The 22,847-nt window shown below is 34.9% G+C and overlaps 1 protein-coding gene and 1 pseudogene across 2 annotated transcripts in view; one reads left to right on the forward strand and one right to left on the reverse strand.

Annotated features, from left to right (window-relative positions):
- HTR2C (5-hydroxytryptamine receptor 2C) overlaps positions 1-22,847 on the forward strand; it is a 144,574-nt gene that overhangs the window by 68,729 nt on the left and 52,998 nt on the right. The window lies entirely within an intron of this gene.
- Positions 971-22,847, reverse strand: part of LOC309620542 (mitogen-activated protein kinase 6 pseudogene) — a 58,545-nt pseudogene continuing 36,668 nt past the window's right edge. The window contains exon 2 of the transcript XR_014249901.1: positions 971-6,305. The product of XR_014249901.1 is annotated as a mitogen-activated protein kinase 6 pseudogene (transcript). The remainder of the gene's footprint in view (positions 6,306-22,847) is intronic.

Here is a 22,847-nt window from a genome sequence, read left to right on the forward strand (position 1 = left end):
AATCATCTCCATCAATCCTCAACCACACCTCAGTTCCCCCTTCCTAGCCCTCGAGGTCAGGTGTTGGCTAACTACATCCATGTGCCAAATCCTGCTGACTACTGGTATTGATAAATAAAGTTTTCCCGGAATACAGTCACACCCATTCTTTCAAGGATCGCCTATGGCTGCTTTCAACCTACAAAAGTACAGTTGAGTAGCTGCGAAGACTAAAATATATATTACTTAGCCCTTTACAGAAAATGTTTGCCATTCTCTGGTTTAAGATGCCGTTTGAAAATCCCAAGTCTTTCCTTGTTCGTTTTTTGGTTTTGTTTTGTTTTTCCATTGGCTTTCTTCTCTCTTAATTGCTGTATGTGAAAAAAAATTAAATGCCCTTCTACTCCATGTGTGCTTTTCTTTTGTCCAGTTTATTTATTTAATTAGTTTTTCATCTTATAATATTTCTCACTATACTATAAAATCATGAGAACAAGTATAATGTTTGCCTTCTGTATCATTATCTCCATCTACCTACTATATATTAAGAACTTAATATTTATTAAATACATAAATCAATGCCACATCAGTAAAACACCTTAAACTTATTTTGGAACAGGGAAGAGAATAAATCCATAAATTAATAAAATATACCAGTTCTCCTAAAATTCATTTCAATATATTTCTACCATATTAACAATTCATACTAATAATTTCAGTAATGTATTACTCTGAAAAGAACATGCCTATTATACAATGTAGTAGTTACTTCAATACTTGGCTCCTGAAACATATTGTCACTGGTTTTGTGGGGTTTTTTGTTTTATTTTTACATTTAACCTAATTTTATTCATGCTTGCCTTGGGATGGGGAACAGGTCATTCAGTAAAAACATACAGTAGAAACAAAATATGTCTTATCATGTACAACTTTTAAACTACAATAATTATGTACCTTAATTACTTCCATGCACACACGTCTAACATTACAGTTTTCTTTTTAAATAAACACAATTAAGACTTCTAGGAGCATTTTATAATAAAGTAATTCCTAATTTTTCTTTGTAGATAGATCAAGTACCTCCAAAATACAAATTCCTATACACAGTGAGCGCTTTACTTAAAATGAATACTTAAGTAAATTAAGTACATGGACAGCCTTAGGATAAACTGACATATATTCAGCTAAGTAGACAACAAACCATAGTGCCAAATGGTAAAAGTGTATTTGCAAATAAATTTCAAAAACTAAGTTAACTTTTTAGAATTAAATACAGAAAATATATTGATTTGCTAAAATAAATAAGATGTGATGTAGTAACACTTCACTATAAAGAATGCATACCAGAACAGTTATAAACGGTGAGTGAATCTTATTAAGAATAGTTTACTGCACTGGCTAAATAGAAGAGCATATTGTGAAGCAGTATGGGTGGTATATGTTTTGCCACATACTTCTGTTACCTTGAGGTAGATAACACATGTGTACCAAATTCGGCATTCATTTTCAGTTGCTGCTGGTATCATGTGTTTTTAAGAAATGTGTACAGTATGAAAAACTTGAAAATACTCAAGAATGAAAAATATTTTAAGAAAAAAATAGATATTTTCATGCAATTATGTACAGTCTCACTGTGTAAATTTCAAGGCAAGATTTTTGTTTCCTGTAAAGCAGATCATTGTTCTATGAGAGAATGTTTTTTACTTGTCTTAGTGCATTTCTTTTGTCTCCTCCCGCATTGCATTATTTTGCTCTATTCTTTATTTTTGTGTGCAAATGACATGCCAGTTAAAATGAAAACCATCTCACATGTGGAAAAAAGTCTGGATTTTAAAAACCAAGAAAAAAATCCTTTCTAAATGACACCATCTGATTCAAGTAAAAAAATGACTTAAACATTAGTAATAACAAAGACAAAACACATTTCATGAAGAATACAAAAAGAAATGTCTGCTGAGTGTTTTAGTTCAGATGCTTCAGAATGCTGCTGTATGTTTTATGAGAAATCTGAGGGGAAGATTTCATAGCAGGAGGTGTTAATGCGGCCTGTATTGACTTAAGTGGTGACCCGACTGGACTGTGAAACTGTGGGATGCCTATGGGTTCAAGCTGCTTGTTAAAGAGGAACTCCCCACTGTTGTTCAGAAATCCTTCCTCACTTCCTCTCTCCCCAAGCTTCCCATCCTCTACCGGCTCAGTTTCTAGCATTTCAATATCTTCTTCCTTGCTAAAGAACTTGTCCAGGTAACTGAGGTAAGTGTTTTCCTTTTCAATTTGCTCATCCTTCCTTACCTCACAACAAAACTGACTTATGAGAAAACAGTCCTCCCCATCACCCACAAACTGGCTATCCCAAGAAGACTGGTACAAGCCTTCTAACTGAGCCAAATTGGCCATTCCTTTTTCCTGTTTTTCTCGGCTTACTGACTTTGATATCAAACTTTTCAATTCTAGTTGGGACACTGAGCTATTCAAGTCATTTAATTTGTCATCAACAGCAGTAGGCTCATGTTGTGAACTAAGTTGAATAGTTCCTGCAATAAAGAAATCGAAATCAAATCCCTGATTCTTTTCCCTTTCTTTTTCAGCTACTTGCTGTGATGCTATTGGACTTTAACCAATCCATTCCTTTCACATTTTGACTTGCCTTTCTTATCAGATTTTTCTTTGCTTTGTTCTTTCTGATAAGCGTGGGTTCATAGTAATGATTAACTTCACTCTCTCTCCAACCTAAGTTATCTAAGAATGATGATGACCTCGTTTTGTAGTTACCAGTATGGCTACACTCCAGATCACAATATTTGTTTTCATGATGATCTGAGTATTGCCAACAAGGCTCAGTAGAGTAATTGGTGTCAAAAGCAGGATCCTCCAAATACTTTTCACTATCTCCATCCAAATATTTTCGAGATCAACTTGTACTTCTTCTTCATCAGTGACGTCGGACAGAGCTCTTGGGTCAAGCTGAACTTCATCAATATCAAAGTTGTTACGTATAGGCCAATCATGCTCTGAAAATTGACAATCATGGTACCCTTCCCAGTTATAAATGTGACTATGAGTTTCATCCATAAGCAAAATATCATCAACTTCATCTTTAATATGAAAAGGATGACCTGAAATTGGCTCATCCATTGGAAAAGAATAAATGCTCATGTAAGGATGAGAAAGCACTTCTTCTGCTGTCAACCGATCCATGGGGCTAAATGTCAAAATTTGTTCCAGGAAATCTAGTGCTTCTCGACTGATTCCAGGAAGCAGCTGAGTTAAGGGTTTGTGTGGCTCAGTCATGTCATTTCTAATGTAAACTGGAATTATGCTGAGAAGCTCCTGTCAATCTTCCTCATGTACAACAGGAATAGACTCTAAAATCAGCTGCATCTGTTCAAGTTCATGTGTACCTGCAAAGAGGGTTTTACCAGGCAGCATTTCAGCAAAGATGCAGCCTGCAGCCCACATGTCAATGGCTTTAGTATAATTATTAGGAGAAAGTAAAAGAGGTGGGGATCTGTACCATTTAGGAACCAGTCCTTCAGAAAGATGACCTTTATGGGAATAATGGTGATCCATGATCCGTGCAAGACCAAAGTCACCTATTTTCAGCACCAAGTCTTCAGTATTAATGAAAAGATTAGCTGGTTTGAGATCTCTGTGCAGTACGTTTGCTGAGTGAACATATTTGAGCCCACGTAGCAGCTGATACATGAAAAGCCTGGCATGCTCTTTCAGTAACGGGTCCTGCTCCAGCACATTAGCCAAGTCTGCCTCCATGTACTCCTGAACAATGTAAACACTGTTCAGTTTGGCAAGAGAGCCCACATCACCTGTTAACGGGCTTCCACTAGGACCAAGAATTTCAAACACCTTCACAATGTTATCATGGTCAAGTCTAAGAATTTTGATTTCACGTAGAGCATGTTTGACACTCTGGGGATCAGTAAGGACAATTTTCTTGATGGCTACTCTTTTGTCACAGTCATTGTCTACAGCAGAAAAAAACCAAGCCATTGCCTCCACAACCCAATGGTTTTAAGTCCATATACCTAGAGCCCAGATTTCATGAGACTTTCAACTTTCTCTGCCATTTTGAAACCCTTACTATTGCCTCTTCCTTTCAAATTGTTGAACTTGTGTAAATAAGGAAGAAAATTGGCATCAAAAGGAAAGATCTTTCAAAAAGGTAGAAAAAATAATAATTTTGCTTCCACAGCAAGGTGGTTTCATTGCATATGCCAACCAGGCCTGTTGAGTTCCCCTTAGATTTAAATCTCAAAAAGCTCTGCTCATACTGAGAATTAAAAAGATTGCAGTACTCATAGGTGACGAAAGGGGCAGCAACTCTGCAGACATTTAAAGAAAACACTCAAGAAACTCAAACGGAATGAAATGACATACTATGCACTCAGATTTACTGTGCTGAAGGATTTAACATTTAACAGAAATGTGAATAAATATGCACACAACAGGCTTCTATGAACATTCTACTCACAGTGCAGATACATTCAGTGTTGGACTGGTCCTGAGCAGCAGCATTCTAAGGTGCTGGTAAGCACTATTTCCGTTTTGCTTCTTTTCTTCCTTTGTTGCTGTATATTTCAACAGGAAGCCCTGGGGGCGGTTGGTTAACAAGATGTCTTTTGTTAGTGACCAGGTGGCTCCAGCTCACCACAATCACGATCAAACCTACCGTCCATCTTACTCTGATACAACGGGACTTCTCCGACTCATCGAGGGAGTGCGGGGCCCACGGACAGCCCCCAGTGTCGGCTCAGGTCTCCGGCTGTGCTGGCGGCAGCGGCGTCTCCGAGGCGCGGTTTTGTGTTATTTTAAAGCAAATTTGTGAACGTTTTAGGGAAATTTTTTAAATGGCAATATTTTGATTGTAAACCACAACTTTATAAGTCATATATATGTAAAATATAGTTTGTTTTTATCTATGAAATTGTATGTCAATATTGCTTTCTTTTCCCCTTTAAGAAGCTTTAGAAGGAGTTTCTGTTTTCTGTTAATTAAAATTTCACAGTAACTTTTAATCTATTCTCATTATTCTGCAGAGTAAACTGTTTGAACAGAGAATAAATAAAAACCAAAAAGCTTTACTAAAACTTAGGATGTGGGGATGTTTGAAAATTGGGCATATGAAAGGCAGTGAATAAGTATTGGTTTCAACCTATGATGTAAAAGAAGGGAGGTCATGGGGGCATTCAAGGTTAATACCTGGAGTTCACTTGGAGATGTATTGAATATTTTTAAGCCTTGGGTATTTACTGCAAGTAATCAAAAGGATCACTAACTAGAGAAAGCAGATATGAGTATGGGTTACAAATTCACAAACAGCAGTTACTAGGGTGCTCTAATTAAGGCTGTAGATGGTGTCTCTTTGACGTAGCTACTTTGAGTGTTCTAAAATCATGATTGCTACTCAATGCTTTAAGAAATCTGCCTGATACCTGGCAGCATGTTGTTGACACTAGTATCAGTAGCTATTAATTTAGACTTGACTAGATTTTTAGTAAATATTAGTATATAAATTTAAGATAAAAGTAAATTGATTTTACGGGTTTTGTCCTATATCTTTAGTTTAAATATATTGTAGAAAATGTATCCCCCCAAATAGTAAATTAACCAGTAGCCACCAAAAAAGTTAGAAACATTGATCTAAAAATTTCAAATGATAAATTGTTCAGTCAGGGATAAGTTATTCATTACTTGGAATACTAATCTTTAATAAAATGTGCATTTTAGTATTTATGAATATGTTATTAGAGATTTAAAGGATTATTATAAAAAAGCATGATTCAAAAGAACATTTTAGGTTTACTTTGGTCTTTAGTGAACATTAGAATGATGGGGTGGTCATCGTATTTATCATTCAAGTACTTAGGAGAATTACCAAAATTTAATCCTGCTAGTATCAGCAAGACTTGATAAATTATGAATCAGATACTTTTTTTAAAATGTATTTTCTCCTGTTGAGTTAGCAATCACCTTACATAAATGACACTGTCAAATAGGCTTTTTTTTTTCTTTTGAATATAAAGTACCAGATTATGGGTGTGCCTAATGTATTAAAATGAAGCCAAAACCAAAACCAAAAAATCTAGAGGCATAAATTTAAAGCCACAATAATATCTTATTCTCTTACCTGTATCTTTTCTTTTTCCCACACTACTGTGCTAGGGTAGAGCCACATAGTACAAACAGCAGAATTTTTCATTAATGTATACTTGGTTAGGTAGAAAGCACCAGGAAAACACTCATCATTTCTTCTTTGTCCTTCTCCCTTTCCCACCCAAGATCCATAGAATTGCTGAGTCTTCCATTCTCTGGAGAAAATATAAACAGAGACATGGAAATCATTGCCATATTCCCATAGGGAAAGACTTGAAGCCAACTTGAAAGGAACTAGCTCAACTGCAAATCATAAGGAAAGCTCCAGGGTGGGTGGGTTGTGGGACTATTTCAGGGAAGCAAATCCAGGGTGTTATTCAAAAAGTTATTATACATCATATTGAGCCTTTCAGGTGTCTGGTCCTGGTGGAACTTCAGGTTCACGAATTTTTACAGGTAGAGTTCTCAGAGCTGAGAGGCTTGAGATAAGAAAGTACATAATGCAAAATTTATTCAGCTGAAAGAACGAGGCCGACAGAATCTGTCTCTAGCTAAGTTTCTTATTTATTATTTCTTATTTATTTCAGGTAGTCAGACTGCATAGCCACAGAGCAGCGAGTCTCAGGATGATGCTTCTAGACCTATGTTTTTGGCAAATAACTTGTGATACATATAAGATGGTTAATTTCAACTGGGATAACCTGGGATAACTGGGATAAGTGTATGCAGCCCATCTAGGTTCTTCTAGCAATAGAATTGCCTCTACTGTAATATAAGAAGTCTGTGTTTATATTATTTAGAGTGGCTTATATAATTTAGAGGTTTATCTATTTATTTAGTAAGGGTCGACAAAATTGGAAGTGGAACTGGAGAGTGTTTGTAATCCATGATATATCTTGGCATCCATGTCAAGAGAATTTTCTCTTTTTATTTAAGTTGATGGAAAAGTATATTGTTAGAGATACGGGGTTTAAATTTGAGTAAGAGGTGGGTTATTAGTTACCAGGCTTCTAGATCATGTAGGCCATTAGTAATCACAGCCAGTTCATCGGGAACAGAAGACCAGCTTGGAAGAGGTCACCCAGAAATGGTTCACACAAAGACACATCAAGCGACAAGTCCTTTGACAGAAACTGGAAGGAACTTCATGATGCAGCAGTTAACAGTCACATGGGCGGGGAGGTTGAACATCCTGCATAGTGCTGCCAGGAAATCCCTATTTTATACTAAGAGGGGGCTGGCTGGTTGCATATGTAGGATGTCCCATCTCCCCGCCCACATCGTCGAGACATACCAGACCGCCCACATCATCAGGACATATACCAGAAACACCACTCTGCCTCACTGAAGAACCATAAAATCTACGTGTCAAGGAAGTACAGATGCTGAGCTACATCACTAGAAAGGCATTCTGACAAATCTTCATTAGAGAATAGAGTACTGTTTTCTATGACCTTGGCTCATAAGAGACAGTGGGTGTATGAGTGGATCTGTAAACTCAGGGCCAGTAGGAAATTATTGAACAATAGTAGCCAGATGAAGGACCTGCAGAGTTCCCAGCAACTCCACTAGCCATACAGGTAATGCCTCCAGAATTGCACCTCCTCCTCTCAGCATTACACCAAGGTAGGTGAGTTTAGTAGTTGGACATATTTACTTAGGGTGGTCAGAGACAGAGTAGATAGAGGGAGAGAGAATTTAATTCCTACTGCAGAGAGAAGCAAAGGTTATAGCCTAAAAAGCAGCCCAGAATTTCAGGTCTGAGTGTCAAGGTAATACTTTTTTAAATGTCTCAACTTCAGAAGCAGGAGATTTGGGTGCAGTGGCCCAGAGAAGATCCAGTAATTCTAAATCAAGTTCAAGTGGGTGCAAACACAGTCTAGTATCGGGGAAGAATCAAGTTGCAAGGGAGTGGGGGTGATTCCAAGGGAAAAAGTTAGTGGCATTCCCCAAAAGCATTTAGAAGAAATAATTGATGTAAGATGCAGTATCCAATGATATCCAGGAGACTCCATCAAAGGCAAGGTGATAGGAAACACCAAGAACAGGGCTGAGCCCTTCAAAAACATGGGATAAGGAATAAAATAGTAAAGCAAAATCCAGCTTTACTGGATTTTATGGGCTAGACTCTTCTACTTCTGGATTCTCTAGGGAGGATAATCTCAGAATAAAAATAAGTCCATATATTTATTGGACTAATTTATTTATTAAATAAAATATATTTAAATGGAATAAATATAGCTTTATTAAAAATACACTGTCATACTTACTTTCTCAATTTTCTCCGTAGACTGAAAATTTCACTATGGACCTGTATATGGAAATTACTGATCTATAGGAGATGCTGCTGATAATCAATTCTGTCAATAGCATCAACCTGAGTGACAGCCTAGGATGCCATTGAGTTTTCCAGACTTTAAGCTAGAGTCCACGATAACCTGGCCATCTCAAAAGACTTTGGAGTTCTAAAAAGGCTTTATTCACTATGCATTCAAATCTGGGTTAAGTTTCCAGTAAACTGCCCTGGCTTTGGCAGTCTTCAAAGAGTGCAAGTGGGCCAATGTTAGGCTAAGGAAAAGGCTGACTCAGCTTTGGGGATTCAGAGCTCTTGTATCCTTTTTATTTTATTATTTTATTTTATTTTATTTTGTTTTGTTTTATTTTATTCTCAGCAGCACACTCTCCACTGAAATTCTGGCCTCGATGCACGGTTCAAGAAATTTGTGATTTCATGTCTAAGGACCCCAAAATCCCACAAAATTTATGGGCAAACCATTGTTTATAATTATAATTCCCTTATACCTGTCTATGGAGTCTATAGAGGTATTCCTTCTTTCATCACTGATATTGATAATTTGTGTCTTCTAGTTTTATTTTTCTCTCTCAGTTTGTCTGGAAGTTTATCAATTTTATCAATCTTTTCAAATAACCAACATTTCATTTCATTGAATTTTGCCTGTTATTGTCTTTCCTCAGTTTCATTGATTTCTGCTTTTGTATTTATTACCTCCTTTCTTCTGATACTTTGGATTTAATTTTTACCCTTCTTTGTCCATTTAATATGGAAGCTTAGATCATGGATCTGAGATATTTTTTCTTTTCCAAAATAAACCATTAATGTTAGTAATTTCCCTCTGAGTACTGCTTTAACACCGTCACACAAATTTTGATGTTTTAATTTTCATTTAGTTCAAATTATTTTCTAAGTTAATTTATCTTCCTTTTTGAAACATGGATTGTGTAGACCTGTGTTAATTGCCAGATGCTTTGACTTTTTCAAGATATCTTTTTGTTACTGATTTTTAGGTTAATTCTGTTATGGTCAGAGAATATACATTGTATGATATCAATTATTTTAATTCCTCAAGATTTAATTTATGGCTCAGGATATGTTGTTTCCCAATCGATTTCCATGAGCTCTTGAAAAGAATGTGTATACTCCTATTGTTGGGTAGAGTGTTTTGTAAATGCCAATTTGTTGTAGTTTGTTTAGTGCTGTTCAGTTCTTTCATATCATTGGTAATTTTCTGTCTACTTGTTATGTTAACTACTGAAGAAAAGATGTTGAAATCTCAAAGTATAATTGTGATTGTACTTTTTTTCCCCTAGGGAATGCACACTTTATTGATAGAGCTATAAAAAAATGTTAAGTTACTGGTTACTGTAAATGTCAGGACTGTGGTTAATTTTGGGGGAAGAAGGGTTTACAATTGGGTCAGAGCACATGGAAGGGCTTCTAAGGTGGCTGGAAAAGTGCTATTTCCTTTTTTTGGTAAAAGATACATATCATAAAGTTCATCATGTTAACCATTTTTAAGCATACAGTTCAGTAACATTAAGTATATTCACACTGTTGTGAAGCCAGTACCACTATCCATTTCCAGAATTTATCATTCCAAACTGAAACTCTGTACCCATTAAACAATAACTCCTCTTGCTCCCTTCCCCCAGCCCCTGGTAACTACCATTCTACTTTCTGTCTCTGTGAATTTGACTATTTTACAAACCTTATATAAGTGGAGTCATCATTCTGTGTCTGGCTTATTTCACTAAGAATAATGTCTTCAAGGTTCCTCCATGTTGTAGTATGTATCCTAATTTCATTCTTTTGAAGATGAAACAATGTTCCATTGTACATATATATGTGTGTGTGTGTGTGTGTGTGTGTGTGTGTGTGTGTATATACATATATATATATAGTGATTGTACTTTTGTTTTCTTTTTCTTTTTTTTTTTTTTGCTTCATGAAATTTGAATCTCTGTTATTAGGTGCATAAATCTTTACTATGGTTATATTCCCTTGAGGAATTGACACTTTTATCACTATAAAATGGTTTCTGTTATCCCTAGTAATATTCTTTGATCTGAAATTTACTTTGTCTAATATTAATATAGCAACTCCAGCATTCTTTGATTAGTGTTTGCATAGTTTATCTTTTTCCATTCTCTTACTATATATCTATCTACATTATATTTAAACTTGTAGGTTTCTTATAGACAGCATATAGTATTATTGTTCTTCTTTTTAATCCAATGTGGCTATCTCTTTAAATTGATACAAATTACACCTTATACCATATACATTTAATGCAATTATTAATTTGTTTGTAATTATGTCTGCTATTTTATTATTTTCTATTTATCCCTTCACTTTTTCATTCCTTTTTTTCTATTTCTGAATAATTTGGTGGGTTCCGCATTTCATTTTAGTATTCCATTTTTATTGATCTGTTGAATTTTTACTATATTTCTCTGTACAATTTTTTAGTGATTGCCTCTTAGATTGACATATACATACCTAATCTGTCAAAATTTCCTTATAATTAGTATTTTATTCACTTCAAGTGAATATAAAAAACTTACAACCATATAGTCCCCTTGGCCATCCCCCTTTTTGTTTTAATTGCAATATGGAGTACATCTATATACATTGAGAACCTTCAGATGATTTTATAATTTTTCTTTTTGACAGTCACATATATTTTAAAGATTTAAGAAAAGAAAAATAATTATTATATTTTCCCAGATTGTTTACCATTTCTGTTGTTCCTCACTTATTCTTTCTTTTTAAAACAGGAAACTTCATTTTTTATTAATTTTTATTGGAGTATAGTTGCTTTACAATGTTGTGTTAGTTTCTACTGTACAGCAAAGTGAATCAGTTATACGTATACATATATCCCCTCTTATTTAGATTTCCTTCCCATTAAGGTCACCACACAGCACTGAGTAGAGTTCCCTGTGCTATACAGTAGGTTCTCATTAGTCATCTATTTTATTCATAGTAGTGTATATATGTCAGTCCCAATCTCCCAATTCATCCCATCCCCCCTTCTCCCCTTGGTATCCATAAATTTCTTCTCTACATCTGTGTCTCTATTTCTGCTTTGAAAATAAGTTCAGCTGTACCATTTTTCTAGATTCCACATATAAGTGATATTATACAACATTTGTTTTTCTCTTTCTGACTTAGTTCACTCTGTATGACAGTCTCTAGGTCTATCCACATCTCTGCAAATGCAACTATTTCGTTCCTTTTTATGGCTGAGTAATATTCCATTGTATATACGTCCCACATCTTCTTTATCCATTCCTCTCTTGATGGACTTTTAGGTTGCTTCCATGTCTTGGCTATTGTAGATAGTGCTGCAATGAACATTGGGGTGCATGTATTTTTTTTTTATTAAATGCTTATTCATTTTAATTTTGCCTTTTTAAAAATTTTGAAGCCAGTATATTGTGCTTTCCACGTCTGAAATATTTTTTCTTCTTTTTTTAAAAACATTATTTTATTATATTTTTATATAGCAGGTTCTTATTACTTATCTATTTTTACATATTAGTGTATATATGTCAATCCCAATCTCCCAATTCATTCCATCACCACCCTCCACCCAGCTTTCCCCCCTTGGTGTCCATACTTTTGTTCTCTAAATCTGTGTCTCTATTTCTGCCTTGCAAACCAGTTCATCTGTACCATTTTTCTACATTCCACATATATGCGTTAATATACAATATTTGTTTTTGTCTTTCTGACTTACTTCACTCTATATGACAGTCTCTAGGTCCATACACGTCTCTACAAATGACCCAATTTCGTTCCTTTTTATGGCTGAGTAGTAGTCCATTGTATATATGTACCACATCTTCTTTATCCATTCATCTGTCGATGGGCATTTAGGTTACTTCCATGACCTAGCTATTGTAAATAGTGCTGCAGTGAACATTGGGGTGCAGGTGTCTTTTTGAATTATGGTTTTCTCTGGGTATATGCCCAGTAGTGGGATTGCGGGGTCATATGGTAATTCTATTTTAGTTTTTTAAGGAACCTCCATACTGTTCCCCATAGTGGCTGTATCAATTTGCATTCCCACCAACAGTGTAAGAAGGTTCCCTTTTCTCCACACCCTCATCAGCATCTGAGGGTTGTCTTTTCATCTTGCTTATAGTTTCCTTTGCTGTGCAAAAGCTTTTAAGTTTCATTAGGTCCCATTTGTTTATTTTTGTTTTTATTGCCATTACTCTAGGAGGCGGGTCAAAAAAGATCTTGCTGTGATTTATGTCAGAGTGTTCTTCCTATGTTTTCCTCTAAGAGTTTTATAGTGTCCAGTCTTACACTTAGGTCTTTAATCCATTTTGAGTTTATTTTTGTGTATGGTGTTATGGAGTGTGTCAATTTCATTCTTTACATGTAGCTGTCCAATTTTCCCAGCACCACTTACTGAAGAGACTGTCTTTTCTCCATTGCATATCCTTGCCTCCTTTGTCATAGATTAGTTGACCATAGGTGCGTGGGTTTATCTCTGGGCTTTCTATCCTGTTCCATTGATCTATATTTCTGTTTTTGTGCCAGTACCATATTGTCTTAATTACTGTAGATTTGTAGTATACTGTAAAGTCAGGAAGTCTGATTCCACCAGCTCTGTTTTTTTTCCCTCAAGATTGCTTTGGCTATTTGGGGTCTTTTGTGTCTCCATACAAATTTTAAGATTTTTTGTTCTAGTTCTGTAAAAAATGCCATTGGTTATTTGGTAGGGAGTGCATTGAATCTGTAGATTGCTTTGGGTAGTACAGTCATTTTCACAATATTGATTCTTCCAATCCAAGAACATGGTATATCTCTCCAGCTCTTTGTGTCATATTTGCTTTCTTTCATCAGTGTCTTATAGTTTTCTGAGTACAGATCTTTTACCTCCTTAGGTAGGTTTATTCCTAGGTATTTTATTCTTTTTGTTGCAATGGTAAATGGGATTGTTTCCTTAGTTTCTCTTTCTGATCTTTCGTTGTTAGTGTATAGGGATGCAAGAGATTTCTGTGCATTAATTTTGTATCCTGCAACATTACCAAGTTCATTGATTAGCTCTAGTAGTTTTCTGGTGGCATCTTTAGGATTCTCTATGTATAGTATCATACCATCTGTAAACAGTGACAGTTTTACTTCTTCTTTTCCAATTTGTATTCCTTTTATTTCTTTTTCTTCTCTGATTGCCGTGGCTAGGACTTCCAGAACTATGTTGAATAATAGTGGCCAGAGTGGACATCCTTGTCTTCTTCCTGATCTTAGAGGAAATGCTTTCAGTTTTTCACCATTGAGAATGATGTTTGCTGTGGGTTTGTCATATATGGCCTTTATTATGTTGATGAAGCTTCCATCCATGCCCACTTTCTGGAGAGTTTTTATCATAAATGGGTGTTGAATTTTGTCAAAATCTTTTCTGCATCTATTGAGATGATCATATGGTTTTTATTCTTCAATTTGTTAATATGGTGTATCACATTGATTGATTTGTGTATATTGAAGAATCCTTGCATCCCTGGGATAAATACCACTTGATCATGGTGTATGATCCTTTTAATGTGTTTTTGAATTCTGTTTGCTAGTATTATGTTGAGGATTTTTGCATCTATATTCATCAGTGATATTGGTGTGTAATTTTCTTTTTTTGTCTGGTTTTAGTGTCAGGGCGATGGTGGCCTTGCAGAATGAGTTTGGGAATGTTTCTTCATCTGCAAGTTTTTGGAAGAGTTTGAGAAGGATGGGTGTTAGTTCTTCTCTAAATGTTTGATAAAATTCACCTGTGAAGCCATCTGGTCCTGGACTTTTGTTTGTTGGAAGATTTTAATCACAGTTTCAGTTTCATTACTTGTGATTGGTCTGTTCATATTTTCTATTTCTTCCTGGTTCAGTCTTGGAGGTTATACCTTTCTAAGAATTTGTCCATTTCTTCCAGGTTGTCCATTTTTTTGGCATAGAGTTGCTTGTAATAGACTCTTACAATGCTTTGTATTTCTGCGCTGTTCGTTGTAACTTCTCCTTTTTCACTTCTAATTTTACTGGTTTGAGTCCTCTCCCTCTTTTTCTTGATGAGTCTGACTAAAGGTTTATCAATTTTGTTTATCTTCTCAAAGAACCAGCTTTTAGTTTTATTGATCTTTGCTATTGTTTTCTTTGTTTCTATTTCCTTTATTTCTACTCTGATCTTTATGATTTCTTTCCTTCTACTAATTTTGGGTTTTGTTTGTTCTCCTTTCTCTAGTACCTTTAGGTGCAAGGTTAGATTGTTTATTTGAGATTTTTCTTGTTTCTTGAGGTAGGATTTTATTGCCATAAACTTCCCTCTTAGAACTGCTTTTGCTGCATCCCATAGGTTTTGGATCATCATGTTTTCATTGTCATTTGTCTCTAGGTATTTTTTGATTTCCTCTTTGATTTTTTCAGTGATCTCTTGCATATTTAGTAACGTATTGTTTAGCTTCCGTGTGTGTGTGTTTTTTACATTTTTTCCCTGTAATTTATTTCTAATCTCATAGCGTTGTGGTCAGAAAAGATGCTTGATATGATTTCAATTTTCTTAAATTTACTGAGGCTTGATTTGTGACCCAAAATGTGATTTATCCTGGAGAATGTTCTGTGTGCACTTGAGAAGAAAGTGTAATCTGCTGTTTTTGGATGGAATGTCCTATAAATATCAATTAAATCTATCTGGTCTACTGTGTCATAAAGCTTGTGTTTCCTTATTAATTTTCTGTCTGGATGATCTGTCCATTGGTGTAAGTGAGGTGTTAAAGTTGCCCACTATTATTGTGTTACTGTCGATTTCCTCTTTTATAGCTGTTAGCATTTGCCTTATGTATTGTGGTGCTCCTACACTGGGTGCATATATATTTATAATTGTTATATCTTCTTCTTGGATTGATCCCTTGATCATTATGTAGTGTCCTTCCTTGTCTCTTGTAACAATCCTTACTTTAAAGTCTATTTTGTCTGATATGAGTATTGCTACTCCAGCTTTCTTTTGATTTCCATTTTCATGGAATATCTTTTTCCATCCCCTCACTTTCAGTCTGTATGTGTCCGTAGGTCTGAAGTGGGCCTCTCATAGACAGCATATATAAGGGCCTTGTTTTTGTATCCATTCAGCAAATCTGTGTCTTTTGATTGGCGCATTTAATCCATTCACATTTAAGGTAATTATTAATATGTATATTCCTATTACCATTTTCTTAATTGCTTTGGGTTTGTTTTTGTAGGTCCTTTTCTTCTCTTGTGTTCCCCACTTAGAGAAGTTCCTTTAGCATTTGTTGGAGAGCTGGTTTGGTGGTGCTGAATTCTCTTAGCTTTTGCTTGTCTGTAAAGCTATTGATTTCTCTGTTGAATCTGAATGAGATCCTTGCTGGGTAGACTAATCTTGGTTGTAGTTTCTTCCCTTTCATAACTTTACATATATAGTGCCACTCCCTTCTGGCTTGCAGTGTTTCTGCTGAGAAATCAGCGTTAACCTTATGGGAGTTCCCTTATACGTTATTTGTCGTTTTTCCCTTGCTGCTTTTAATAATTTTTCTTTGTCTTTATTTTTGTCAATTTGATTACTTTGTGTCTTGGCATGTTTCTCTTTGGGTTTATCCTGCCTGGGACTTTCTGTGCTTCCTTGACTTGGGTGGTTATTTCCTTTCCCATGTTAGGGAAGTTTTCAACTGTAAACTCTTCAAATATTTTCTCAGGTCCTTTCTCTCTCTCTTCTCCTCCTGGGACCCCTATGATGTGAATGTTGGTACGTTTACTGTTGTCCCAGAGGTCTCTTAAGCTATCTTCATTTCTTTTCTTTTCTCTTTATTCTGTTCCGTGGAAGTGAATTCCACCATTCTGTTTTCCAGGTCACTTAACTGTTCTTCTGCCTCAGTTATTCTGCTATTGATTCCTTCTAGGGTATTTTTCATTTCAGTTATTTTATTGTTCATCTCTGTTTGTTTGTTCTTTAATTCTTCTAGGTGTTTGTTCTTTAATTCTTCTAGGTCTTTGTTAAACATTTCTTGCATTTCTCGATCTTTGCCTCTATTCTTTTTTCCAAGGTCCTGGATCATCTTCACTATCATTATTCTGAATTCTTTTTTTGGAAGGTGGCCTATCTCCATTTCATTTAGCTGTTTTTCTGGGGTTTTATCTTGTTCTTTCATCTGGTACATAGTCTTCTGCCTTTTCATTTTGTCTATCTTTCTGTGAATGTGTTTTTCATTCCACAGGCTGCAGGATTTTAGTTCTTGCTTCTGCTGTCTGCCTTCAGGGGTGCACATATCTTTTTGATTTATGGTTTTCTCCAGGGATATGCCCCAGATTGGGATTGCTGGAACATATGGTAGTTCCATTTTTAGTTTTTTGAAGAACCTCCATAGTGTTCTCCATAGTTGTTGTACCAACTTACATTCCCACCAACAGTGTGGGAGGGTTCCCTTTTCTCCACATCCTCTCCAGCATTTATTATGTGTAGACATTTTGATGATGACCATTCTGACCGGTGTGTAGTTTTGATTTGCATTTCTCTAATAATTAGTGATGTTGAGCATCTTTTCATGAGTTTCTTGGCCATCTGTATGTCTCCCTGGAGAAATGTCTATTAAGGTCTTCTGCCCATTTTTTGATTGGGCTGTTTGTTTTATTGATATTGAGCTGCATGAGCTGTTTGTATATTTTTTACAAGTTTTCTTTCTTTCTGAAGATCATCCTTAAAAATTTTTAAAGTAAGTCTCCTAACAACCAATCTCTTAGTTTCCCCTCCTATGAAAATCTATTTCTTTCATATTCATTCTCTGAAGATATTTTCACTGGATATAAAATTCTGAATTGTGATTATGCTGCCTTCTGGCCTCTGATGAAAGAGTCATTTTTCTCAGCTGCTTCAAAAGTTTTTTCTTTATCTTTTGTTTTCACCAGATTATTATGTGTCTAGGCATGATTTTATTTGAGTTTAACCATTTGGGTTTTGCAGAACTTCTTAAATCTGTAAATTTATTTTTCATCAAATATGGAATATTTTAGTTATTTCTTCAAATAGTTTTTTTCTGTATCAATCTCTCCTCTCCTCAGATTTCAATGGCACAAATGTTAGACGCATACATATGTCCCATAGGTCCCTACTATGTTCATTTATTTTTAATTTTTTCTCATTCTTGTTCAGTTTGGATAATTTCTATTGATCTGCATTCAGTTTTAATGACTCTTCATCTACCATATCCATTCTTCTATTGAGCCCACCTGGTGATTTTTTTCTTTCAGATTTTTTCTGCAGCTCTAAACTTCTCATTTGGTTCTTTTCATAAGTTCTATTTCTTATTTGAGAAGTCCTCTTTCTTTTAATTTCAACAACATCCACCCTTCCTTCACTGAGTATGGTTATAGTAGCTTCTTCAAGGGCGTTGTAAAGACTGTCCTGTCCAATTTTTAAATTTAATGTAATTGAAATGTATTTAATGCATTACTGTTTACAATAATTGCTTTTGGTTTTTGTAAGTTATCAAATTTAAGGGGATTCCCTTTATCTCTATATAGTTAAAGTTTTAGTTAGGAATGGCTCCTGTATTTTATCAAGTGATTCTTAAAAATCTATTAAAAGATCATAAAAGTTCTTTACAGATTTTAATATAAGGGATTATATTGGCAGATTTTTATGATATTAAATTACCATTGCAGTCCTGGAATAAGTTTTGTTTTACTGTAATGTATTTTTCATTCATTTTACTCTTTGCTGGATTCTATTTGTGAATATTTTGTTCGTAATTTTGAATCTATATCAATGAACGTTATTTGTCTCTAGTCTTATTTTTTCAGTATTTTGTAAGTTTTGATATTGACACTGTATTATTTTATGAAATGGATTAGAGAATTTTTAAAACTTTTTTGTGGTTATTCATCTTTTCATATATGTTAACTTAAAGACATCAATTATAACTTCTTTATTTCCATTCTAGCTTTGGGATTGCTTTACAGTCCAACATTTCCACATTCCTTAATTATATTATCAGAATATTGGAAAATTATTATTTTTTCTGTGATGGGATTATAATCTGCAGGGTGGTGATATTCCTTTATACACTTAACAAATATTTATTGAGTGCCTACTTTGTGCAAGGCAAAGCTTGTCTCCATTATTTCATAGAAATAAAGCCCTTGTATTTTTTCATTTGCACAAATGAACTGAAATTTTACAGTGTCTATTTTTCAGTCTTTGCCATTATTGTCAATATTGGTGGGGATGCCTGTGATTTTTGGAGTTACTAAGGCTGATGTAATCTTTGAATGAATAAATGAATGACTGAATGTAGGAAAATGTCTTATGAAACACTACACAATTTTTACCTCTGGAAACAAGATTTAATCTCATTCAACTAATTGACCTCCCCCATGGAAATTATGCTATATGGCCTTTTTGCTATGCAACCTCCACAAAACTTTTCACATATTTCTTGTCTGGAATGTGCCTGATCACATAAATTTATCTAAAGAAAATACACTTTAATTCCATTGAGACAACTTGAAAAATCCATTTGTCTTCTTAAAAAGACAAATATGAAAACTAAATTTTCACTGAAATTCTAAATATTTTGAATTAACAGGTCTGTAGTGAAATCCAGGAAGGAATATATTTAATAAGAATCTTAGGGGATAATTGTGATCAGCCATAATTGTACGTCTTGTATGTTTGGAAGTAGACTTCTTGAAAACCCTGTACAAGGAATATTGTCCTCTATTATAAAAGCAATTGAATTTATTATTCAATAAGAAATAGTGTATGGTGATAGGAGGTACCTTAGTGTTCAGGAAAAAGTGTCAGATTTGGAGCAAAATTCTTTACTCACACTGTAGACTTGAACAAGTCTGAAACTTTGAGACACATTTTCCTCACACTGTAGGATAACAGAACTGACACTGCAGAATTTTTGTGTTGTATGGAATATAACTAAAAATGAAGTACCTAACTAACACTGTGTTTGGTATATGACAGGTACTGTACAATAGCTATTGCCATTTTTGCCATTATTAAATATGTAACTGCTGAGAACTGACCAGATAGTGTATTGACTTTGCAGAGTGGATATGTATCCTCATGAGGCTATATATTGGCATATGGTGAAGTTGGGTTTAGAGTGAGGTTATGATCTGTTGAGGGGGGTATATTCTTTCATAAATTTAACAAATATTTATTTAGTGCCTACTTTGTGCCATGCATTGACCTAAGCATTATGAATAAAACAGTAGAAAAATAAAACAGATAACAATACTGACCCAGTGCATCTTATATTCCAGTGGTTATGGCAGCAAAATTTTCCACATAATGGCAGTCAGGTAATACTTGTGTATTTGAAACACAATTTGAAAAATAATTTTTGCAAGTCAAACAGTTCAAGAATACCCAAACCCTCAACACAATCAGCTTCTGGGTGGATACAATCTGAGGAGGTTACAAGATAATGATGAACAGAAATGAACATTCATAAACATTTTTGTTTAGAAGAATTTTTAGTAATGTCTTTGATTTCTTTGTTGTGCTCCTTGAATTCCAATGGTTGTTAGTTACACCTCTGGTATGACCAAGTATTGAACCAACCTTCCTGCAGATAAAAACTATCAACTCTAAACATAATACAAAAACAACTGTCTAAAGGTACTGGAGAAAAACCTAAAACAGAAAGATTCTGGAGGGTCTCAAGACTTGGAAGAAGAGAACAGCACTGCTTGAGTTTCCAAATTTCATGACTTACAGTTGAAGAGGAAGATGCAGTCTATGTCAGGTCAAGTGCCTAAACCTCCAAAAAATCTGCAGTTATTGTAGCCCAAAGAAACTGAGGACAGAGTTTGAGGAAATCTCAAAGCTGAAAGTCAAGGGAGCATATAGGAAAGGGTAGAGATAGAGGGAACCATAGATTCCTCTCTGAGGAACCATAAACTCAGCTTAAATCTCTAGCTGACCTCTGAACCATACATGTCTGGGGCAAAATCAAATTTCCTGAGTTGCCAAATTATAAAATTCAAAATATTCAAGTTTCATCAAAGGTAAGAGGAATGCAAAGAAACTAGAACGTATGGCCCATTCACAGGAAAAAAAAAATTAATAGAAAATGATCCTGAGGAAGCCTAGGCATTAGACTTACTAGACAAAGACTTTAAATCAACTCTCTCAAAAATGCTCAGATAGCCAAAGGAAACCATAGACAAAGAACTAAAGGAAACCAGGAGAATTTTGTCTCAACAAATCAAGAATAGCAATAAAGGGATATAAATTATAAAAAGAAATCAAATAGAAATTTGGGGGATGAGAAGTACAAAAATTCAATTAAAAATTTACTAGACCAATTCAACTGCAGAATTGAGCAGAAAGAAGGAAGAATTAAGGAACTTGGAGATAGGTCAATTTAGATTATCCAGTTTGAGGAGAAGAAAGAGAAAAAAATGAAGAAAAATGAACAGCACCTGAGAGACACAAGACACTCTCAAGTTTACTAAGCTCAATGAATGCTAAGCATATATTACTCCAAGAGATCCACACCAAGACATTATGGTCAAAATTACAAAGGATCTTTAACAAAATTAATAATGAATTCTCTTTAGAAACCACGGAGGCCAGAAGGCCGTGGGATGACATATTTAAAGTGCTCAACAGCAACAGCAACAACAACAATTCTGTCAACCAAGAATTCTGTATATGGCAAAACTCTAAACTATCCTTCAAAAAATGGAGAAATTGAGATTTAAGGCACAATAAAGTCAATAAAGTTGATAAACCTTTAACTAGAAATACTAAGAAAAAAAGAGAGAGAAGACACAAATTTCTAAAATTATAAATGAAAGTGGGGAAGGGCATTATTACTGACCTTACAGAAATTAAAAGGATTATAAAAGAATAAATGAACAATTGTACTCCAACAAACCACATAACCTAAATAAAATGGACAAATTCCTAAAAACGTGCAAGCTACTAAAAGTGACTCCAGGTACTTCCCTGGTGGCGCAGTGGTTAAGAATCCACCTGCCAATACAGGGGACTCGGGTTCGAGCCCTGGTCCAGGAAGATCCCACATGCCACGGAGCAGCTAAACCCATGCGCCACAACTACTGAGCCTGTGCTCTAGAGCCCATGAGCCACAACTACTGAGCCTGCGTGCCACAACTACTGAAGTTCATGTGCCAAAGCCCATGCTCCACAACGAAGAGTAGCCCCCACTCGCTGCAACTAGAGAAAGCCTGTGCGCAGCAATGAAGACCCAACACAGCCAAAATAAATAAATTAAATAAATTAATTTATTTTTTTTAAAAAGTGACTCAAGAAGAAATAAAGACTCTGATTAGACTTTATAACAAGTAAAGACATTGCATCAGTAATCAAAAAACCTTCCAACAAGACAAGTCCTGGACCAGATGGCTTCACTGGTCAAATTTTATCAATTATTTAAAGAAGAACTAATACCAATACTTTTCAAACTCCTACAAAATAAAAGATTAGGGAACATTTGTAACTCATTCTATGAGACCAGCATTATCCAGATACCAAAGCCAGATAATGACATCACAGGAAAAGACAATTATAGACCAATATCACTTATGAATATAGATGCAAAAATCTTCACCAAAATACTAGCAAACTAAATTCAGCATCATATTATACACTGTGACCGAGTGTGACTTATCCCAAGAATGACAGGTGGTTCAGCATATAAAAAATCAATTAATGTAATGCATCACATTAACAGAATGAAGGTAAGAAAACCACGCGATCATCTCAATTGATGTAGAAAAGCATTTAACAAAATCTCTCTCTCTTTCATCATTAAAAACACACAACATACTAGGAATAAAAGGAAACTTCCTCAACATGATAAAAGGCATTTATGAAAAACCCACAGCTTGCATATCCTACTCAATAATGAAATAATGAAAGATTATTCTTTAAGATCAGGAGAAAGACAAGATATCTGCTTTCACTACTTATACTCAACATTGCACTGGAAATTCTATCTAGAGAAATCAAGTGAAGGAAAATAAAAGGCAGAGGAAAATTGGAAAAGAAAAAATAAAATTACCTCTCTTTGCAGATGACGTGATCTTACATATGGAATATCCTAAAGAACCCACACACAAAAATATAGATTTAATAAATGAATTCAGCAGAGTTGAAGGATTCAAGATTAATACATGAAAATTAGGTACAGTTCTAAACAAGAGCAATGAGCAATCCATAAAGGAAATTAAGAAAATTTCATTTATGAGAGCATGCAAAAAAATTTCAACTGTTAAGAGCATCAGCCATAGAAAAGAATGAAGTACTGATAGAAGCTACAAAATGGATGAACCTCAAAAAGAAAGAAGCCAGACACAAAAGGTCGCCTATTGTATGATTCCATTTATATAAAATAACCAGATTAGCTAAATTCAAGAGACAAAAAGCAGATAAGAAATTGTCAGGGGCTGGGGGGGGGGGGGCGGCGAA

The sequence above is a fragment of the Balaenoptera borealis genome (genome assembly GCF_965194805.1).
Source record: "Balaenoptera borealis genome assembly, chromosome: X".
Classification (NCBI taxonomy): Eukaryota; Metazoa; Chordata; class Mammalia; order Artiodactyla; family Balaenopteridae; genus Balaenoptera; species Balaenoptera borealis.